Source organism: Gymnoscopelus braueri, assembly GCF_963280865.1.
Source record: "Gymnoscopelus braueri genome assembly, chromosome: 12".
NCBI lineage: Eukaryota > Metazoa > Chordata > Actinopteri > Myctophiformes > Myctophidae > Gymnoscopelus > Gymnoscopelus braueri.
Window position 1 is genome coordinate 14,588,143 of NC_137614.1, and position 6,000 is coordinate 14,594,142.

At 40.7% G+C, this 6,000-nt stretch overlaps 1 protein-coding gene across 1 annotated transcript in view; it reads right to left on the reverse strand.

Moving 5' to 3' along the window:
- Positions 1–1,804, reverse strand: part of fignl2 (fidgetin like 2) — a 60,518-nt gene extending 58,714 nt beyond the window's left edge. The window contains exon 1 of the mRNA XM_080445694.1: positions 1,742–1,804. The gene's annotated coding sequence lies outside the window, so the exon portion shown is untranslated. The remainder of the gene's footprint in view (positions 1–1,741) is intronic.
- Between the last annotated feature and the right edge of the window lie 4,196 nt (positions 1,805–6,000).

Here is a 6,000-nt window from a genome sequence, read left to right on the forward strand (position 1 = left end):
GCGTTAATTCTGTGTCTTAATTTGCTCCCTATAGTAAGTTGTGACCTTTGACAGAGCAACTTTGACTTGTAGTTGAGTAATATTTGACCAGGGGTACTTTGACGTAGTACGTTGAGTACTACCTTGTCCTGACCCACAAAAGCACATGTAAACTTGTATGCAGTCACGCACGCAAACATGCACACGCACAGCAAGGCCAAGTGGGAAAGGCTAATAGCACATTAAACTGTGAAATCCTCAGTGTTCATTTATGCCTAAATCCATTGTACACTCTCAGAGTTAAATGAACACTGAGGGTTGTACTGCGTAAGGCAGTGTGTGTACAGTAATGGCTCTCGTCCCATCATCATTTCATTACCTCTCCCTCTTTCACTCTGTGAGACACTTACAACCCCATTACCTTCTGTAGCTCATCTCCAGCGCTAGCCACAGACGCAAACACATTGATCCAACATCTGAACAGCAAACAGCAAGTGTAGACACCAGAAGTCCTAAATTCACAGCCACACAATCAATAGGGATCGAGGCAGGAAAGTCTTCAAAGGAAATGCAGGGAGGGGGGTTGTTAAGTCAGTCAAATAATGTCATCAATAGACTACTAGAGGACTTTGCTAATGAATGACCAGCTTAAAGGACTAGATAAGACCTTGCCAATGTTCTTGGGAGGTTTAAAGGATACAGGATAGGGAACCGCACACTAGATCTACCCCGTTGTTATCGTGATAGAAAGTTGTTCATAGGTCCCTATAGTTTCCTGTAAAAGATAATAATAATCTATTCATCTATTCATAATCTAATGATCCTTTTTAAAGTTCATGTTAATATTACAGGGAGCTGAGTTCAAGAAGTTCGTACAGCCCTCTCTCTCTATTTACCGGGCCTAGGAGGTGACATGTGGCTACGGAGGGGTTTTATTTCATTTGGGGGGCAGCTGAGGTCTCGAGACCCCAGTTGTCCTCGAGCATCCTCCAAAATATGCTGAAAATAGACCTGCTCAGCTGCTCAGCCGCGCCACCACACATTAACACAAGTTGACTGCCACAGGATGCCACCAGGTCGGCTCCCTCCACAGCCTCAGGTTCCCCTTGTGGAGAAGAGGTCAGGCCAGAACTTTGTTCTGCCTTCATGATCCTGCTACATTTTTGGAACTAGCATCTCTTTGAGCACTGGTCCACAGCCAGCGACGGAATGACCAAGCCTCTCACTCTTTCCATATCCACTAGATGTGGGGTCCGGGAACTCCCAAGCCAGGGGTAGTTGGGGGGGGGGGGTTTCAGGGGGTCCAGAATTCTCAGCAAAACGAGGAATAAATGTAACACTTAAGCCGGCTATTAAAAAATTGCCGATCTGTGAGCTTGTATACCTACAATTTGCTAAAAATATTCTCTTATGGGGGTCCATGGGGGGGGGAAAATCAAATGGGGGTCTGTGGACTAATACATATTGAGGGTTATACACAATACACAATTTGGGGGTTCTTGGCAACAAAATGTTTGAGAACCGCTGCCCTATAACACATCTCCCTCATGGAATGATGTCTAATGGAGTGTACCCTGTCTCTACAGACAGACATATAGAGAAAACACATTAACAGATAAAAGTGAGAGAGGACAGGGGTAAAATCTAAGAGAAAACAGAAGAAGGAAATGATAAGGCGTGTGGCCCATGAATGAATGCAAAGGGGTTTTGAAATCGAAATCAAAGAATATAGCAGCTGTGTGTGTTCTTGCAGTCCTCTCACCTTCTCCTTCCCACCCAGCATTACCATTGCCGCCGTCTCAGTGGACCGGCAGCGCTGTCCACCCGTGATGCCCTGAGTGCGGTCGCTGGAGCGCAGGGCCCTGTAAGAAAGGATTCTATTCAAACAGCCTGCTCCCATATGCTGACCAAAACACTCCTCACCTCCAGGCTACGACAGGGAGGCGAAGAGGGGAGAGCAGGAAAGAGAGATAGGAAACTGATAGCCTATCATTAACAGCCCAAATAAATTGAAGAAAAACTGGCAGGCTGAACTACTGACCTCAGTTGTGATGTTTATAGGTGATATCGGCATTGTTTTGTCTCCTGTGGCAGTTCAAAGATCCATTTTGCCTTTCAGAGAGTATTTGCTGTTGGAGATGATTCCTGTAATGTGAAACATCCACCATGATTCACAGCCTATGGCAAGATGGAAATGGTCCACATAGGGCTGGGACTGCTAAGTAATAGCTTACCTTGTTCAATAACCTTCCAAATTTGGCCACATGGACCATCTCAAACTGGGCTGCAATGGAGCTGTCCTCCACACAGTAAAATCCTTAGTGATCATTTAAACTGTACAAATGGTACACTGTACACTTTCAGAGTTAAATTACCAATGAGGATTTTACTGTGCAGCCATGCAGAGAAAGAAAACACCAAGGGGGCCCTATGGTGTGCAAAACACCACTAAACACCAGCTGTGGAAACGGATGCTGTACCAAACAAATCTCTTCCTGCATGCCTAATTTATACTTTGTCATAAATAAGTGTCCTGCACCAAAGAATTGCAGATCTACAAGCTATGTGAGCTCACCATGTCACCAAGTATAAAGCAGACTGAACATTTGATAAGAAAGCAGACTTCTGCATTAAACATGGAGGGCATAAATGCAATATTAATGTATCAATCTGCAGCAAGTTATCAGCCAGTAACTGCATAAACGGTGGTCTAGGCCCCATAAGGGTGAGTCTCTGGGAGACCCGCCTCAGCTATATGATCATCCCGGCCCGCAAATATCAAATAGACTTATTTCCACGATGGTTAAAGCTAAAACATAAATTCCTTAAAAGTTCAACATCCACTCATCCAAAAAGGTTAACCATAAGACCAGATATTCAGTTAAATAAATAAAAAAGATATAGGTGCTATGTATTGATTATAATAAGTAGACTACGTAATGCGTTTAAATTGACCTCTGCACAACACAAGACATAACGTTTCTATTTACAGTTAAACGCTGACACCTAGTGGCTATGTCCTGAAATTAGGCTAAAGCTATAACGAGCGGATCAATCATATTGGAGCGTAGTACAGTAAAAAAAACTGTGCTTTGTTGCTTAAATCTAATGCAAGTTTAAGATTGAAATAGGACTAAATAGCGTAGCTATTGTTTGTAACAAGCTCCATCGTTGTAGGCCTCTAGGCCTAACTATCTACTACTACTACTACTACTACTACACCCCGGAAGCAAATGTAAAACTAGAGAAAAACAAAAACAAACGAGTCTCGACCAGTGGTGGAAAGTAACTAAGTATATTTACTCAAGTACTGTACTTATAAGTACAGTTCAAGTATTTTTTTACTTTACTTGAGTATTTCCAATTGTCAGTACTTTACTTCTACTCCACAACTCAGAGGTAAATATTGTGTTTTTACTCCACTACAATTATATGAAAACTAGTTACTTGGTGTATATTTTGATTATTAATTAAAAAAAAAACATACATTAACCACTTCAACCCATTTCAGCCATTTGAAAATAGCAGATCTACGAGCTCACAATGTCACGATACAACGCAATGTGAGCTTGTAGATCTGCTATTTTCAAAATATTTTTATACATTTGAAAACTTGTGAAATGGGACATTCTGAATTGAATAATGAATACTTTCTACTTTTGATACTTAAAGTACATTTTATACCAATAATTTTGTACTTACTCAAGTAAATATTGAATTCCGTATTACTTGTAACAGTATTTCCACATTGCAGTATTGATACTTTTACTTAAGTAAAAAAATATGAGTAGCTACTTTTTCAGCCACTGCCTGACCACGGAGCTGACTCCAACCTTCATTTCCTCCTTGCGTTCAAGGATTACAATATAAACATAATAATCCTTTACATGATCCTAAAATGTGTTACAGGTCGAGGACCTCGACCTTAAATTGGCAACGTTTCCATAAAATGTAGAAGAATAGTTGCAGATAATGTAAAGTGATTCGAACATAGTATTATCAGATTATTATCAGACCTAAATAAGACCCCTTAACAGATGACGTCACACTGATAAGAAAGAACCAGTATGCGCGCAATGAAACCCATTCTGTCAGGTCTCGCTAGGACGCACCTCACTAGCCAACACAACACACAAGAGGGGGTTGGGGTGTGCTGAAACCAGCGCACCCCGAAACAACAGGTTCAGAATTGATTGCGTGAAACAATCACCTGTGCATCCAAGTCTCAACTTTGGTAAACAAATAATTGGTCTTGTTTATCCCCAAAATGACAGGTTTAGTCATTTGTAGCATTTTGTTTAAATGTAAGTACAATTTTATGTATTTGGCCCCTCATTTATAAAATAAATGTAAATAAAATAAATATGAAAACAAATCGTGGCAGAGCCCACTGTGCAGGTTTAGTGGTTTACCGCAAATTTCCCTCGGTGTTTGTTGCCTCACGTCACGTTCGTATATTTCATCATGTTCACAGCGAAAGTGTGCAGACTGTGCACTAGGTAGGCCACTGTTTCCCAAATAGTGGGTCGGGACTCATTTGTGGGTCGCGAACAAAGTTTGATGGGTCACGAGTTACATTTTGTTTTTAATTATTATTATTTAAAAGCATTTAAAATAAAACAAAAACAAAAATGTGATCATTTTTTTTCATGAATTAAAAACGAATTCAATGATTTTTCAAAAGAATTTCATGAATAAAAATTAAAGAAAAGAAGAAATTCCATAAATTCAAAAACAAATGTTTGAGAAGTAGTGAAAAATAACCAATCTACAAGCTTACAACGTGTCACATCACAACGTTGGGAGCTTGTAGATCTGCTATTTTCACTAGCTTGGGTCATTCACATTTGGGTCTCAAGCTAAAAAGTTTGGGAACCAGTCATATTATAACTCTATGTGTGCATCCCCCTGGTGCTGGTGTATTAAGACATTGGTTATCAATTTTGTGGGCTCAGGAGACCCCTATACATAATTATTTTCATCTAAGGAACTCTTAAATTAATTACATTTTTTCACTCTATCACAGGTTATTCTTTTAGCTATGGCCTAGGCCAGGCCTACTACTTTTACTGACATTTTACATAACAGTATGATGGGCTCTTCTATACAATAATGATCATTATAATGATGATGATGATGATGATGATGATGATGATGATGATGATGATGATGATTATTATTATTTTATAGAAAGAGAACGTGACATCACACCTTGTTGTTTTATAGCGACCTCGCAAGATGGCACCACCTGTACTGGGTATGGACTTGGTCCGCTCTTAAAAAAATATATCTACTATTTATCTTCGCCAAATGTTCCCCCCAGAATAGGGATACCTTGGTTCAAATGGTTAAACACTTAAGCCCTATAGGTATTGGATTTTTTGGCTATTCGACAATAGCAGATCAGCAAGATTCAAGTTAGAAGTTCTGCTATTTTTGAAAATGTTGACAAAATTGACAATCTTTTATGAGGGCCCCTTCCTGGCACAATACGCGGGATCCACGGCCAAATAGCTACATAATCAATTTGTGGGTCCTTGACGTGAAAATGTTTGAGAACCCAGCCACAGGAAAAAGCAGAGGAGAGATGGAATGTCTCTCATAGTTTTTGGTCACCAAGCCCTCAGGTGCACTGAGTGGGGTCTCTCCAGACATCTGCCCTTACTCAATACACAATTCCCTGTGTGTGTGTGTGTGTGTGTGTGTGTGTGTGTGTGTGTGTGTGTGTGTGTGTGTGTGTGTGTGTGTGTGTGTGTGTGTGTGTGTGTGTGTGTGTGTGTGTGTGTGTGTGTGTGTGTGTGTGCGCGCGTGTCTTTTCTTTTGTTTTACTATGTTTATGGGGACAGTAAAACCAGAAAAAAATGTACCTCACCCTCATCGACCCTTTATGGTATTTTTATGAAAGATTTCTTGAGGTTGGATTGCAATTAGGAGAAGAGTGCGTGCGTCGGTGCGTGCGTGCGTGCGTGCATGCGTGTGTGTGCTCACGCCTGTGGATGTGTGGCCCATTTACAGCACTTC